The sequence below is a fragment of the Triticum dicoccoides genome, chromosome 3A, assembly GCF_002162155.2.
Source record: "Triticum dicoccoides isolate Atlit2015 ecotype Zavitan chromosome 3A, WEW_v2.0, whole genome shotgun sequence".
In the NCBI taxonomy this organism is placed as follows: domain Eukaryota; kingdom Viridiplantae; phylum Streptophyta; class Magnoliopsida; order Poales; family Poaceae; genus Triticum; species Triticum dicoccoides.
Genome location: NC_041384.1, coordinates 717618609 through 717620068, shown reverse-complemented (window position 1 = coordinate 717620068; position 1460 = coordinate 717618609). Strand labels below are relative to the sequence as shown.

The 1460-nt window shown below is 42.3% G+C and overlaps 1 long non-coding RNA gene across 1 annotated transcript in view; it reads left to right on the top strand.

The window, feature by feature from the left end:
• Positions 1-1460, top strand: part of LOC119270437 — a 2860-nt gene continuing 1400 nt past the window's right edge. The window contains exons 1-2 of the long non-coding RNA XR_005134113.1: positions 1-84; positions 1177-1253. This is a non-coding gene — a long non-coding RNA (uncharacterized LOC119270437). The remainder of the gene's footprint in view (positions 85-1176; positions 1254-1460) is intronic.

Here is a 1460-nt window from a genome sequence, read left to right as displayed (position 1 = left end):
TGCCTCCCTTCCTGGTGCCCCGGCCAAGTTCACCCTTTGCTCGCCGTGGCCGCCGCTAAGTAGACCCCCGGCGGCGACGACGAGGTAAGCCAAACTGCAGCCAAGTACAGTATGATTTATTCTCCGCGTACATGAGATTAATCCTCAATTAAGCATTGCCATCTTGAGATTATGGCTTTGAAATTGTCTGATTTGATCTGATGCTTGGATCTACTGACGGATGTGAAGTGTGGCACTGCCCATACAGATTCTGTTGTGCCTAGCAGCTAAATTAGAAGACATTTGTGTGATTTGGTCTGCAGTAACATACTGTATTAGTTATGCTTGGATCTACTTACGGATGTTCCCTATTCCCTGTTCTTCATTGTTTTGACAAAATATCTGGAATTAATTTGCATTGTAGTTGTTGGTAATCTTGTTAATGGGCATATGCTCTTGCATAGAAGTTACAATAATGTAGGAAGTCAACATTCCTTTTGTGTGAGGATCTCCTGAAGTGAACATGACACCTTTTAATTACAACATTTTCTTGACCGTGGATACATCTAGTTGCAGCTTAATCAACAACACTGCCTATCTGTTTCTCCATACATCTGGGATGCAATTAGATCGACTAGGAAAGTTGGGGTCATTTTTTGATCCCTCTGATACCCTTATACGGCAGCAGAGTATGTATGTTCAGTTTGGTTCAGGCCACTTGTTCTTATCAGTTAATACTTAATACCACTTAATTGACAGAGTTGGCTATAGCAGTCACAAGTGTTCTGAACTTTGTACTTTACCATTGTGTTTGGAGAGTTTTCAAGTGTTTCGGTAGGTGCTTACTGCTAGCTGAGTGGACTAACAGTTTAACTAATACATCAGAAAGGTTGCTACTGCATTTACGTTGGTGGCAGTTGCATTGATCGATGGTGCAGCCATATACCCCTGCCAGTACCTGATTGTTCTCATTCATTATTGTGCAGTAGCGCCTTCTTGTTCATATCCATTTTTTTCAATTAATGCCAACATGTACAAAATACCCCTGCCAGAAACTAAGAATGTTCATAGTAATTTGAAAAGTATCTCATGCTTGATTCTTATACACTTGCATACACATCCCTCCTCCTCCTCTTCTCTTCTTCTTCCTCCTCTCGTCTCCCCCAATCCGATGTGTGCGTGCATTTATTTTTGCAGGTTCGTGAAGAGGCCAATCTGGTGTTGTGAAAGAAGGGGGCTGGCCATGGAGAAGATCCCACGGCGAGCTCCTCAGGGTAGGTTATCCCACAGACCTCCTCAATTGGGATGTGAAGATGCAGAACTTCTGTTTGTTCGGGAGCTACTTTATTATGTCAAATGCACCAGATACTTACAATTTCTTTTATGATCTTGTGGCTGGGCTAGAGCAAAAAACAGAGTTGCATATGATTTCTAGGTACTAGTAGTCTAAAATGTTGGCATATCTAGTGTACTGCAGGAAC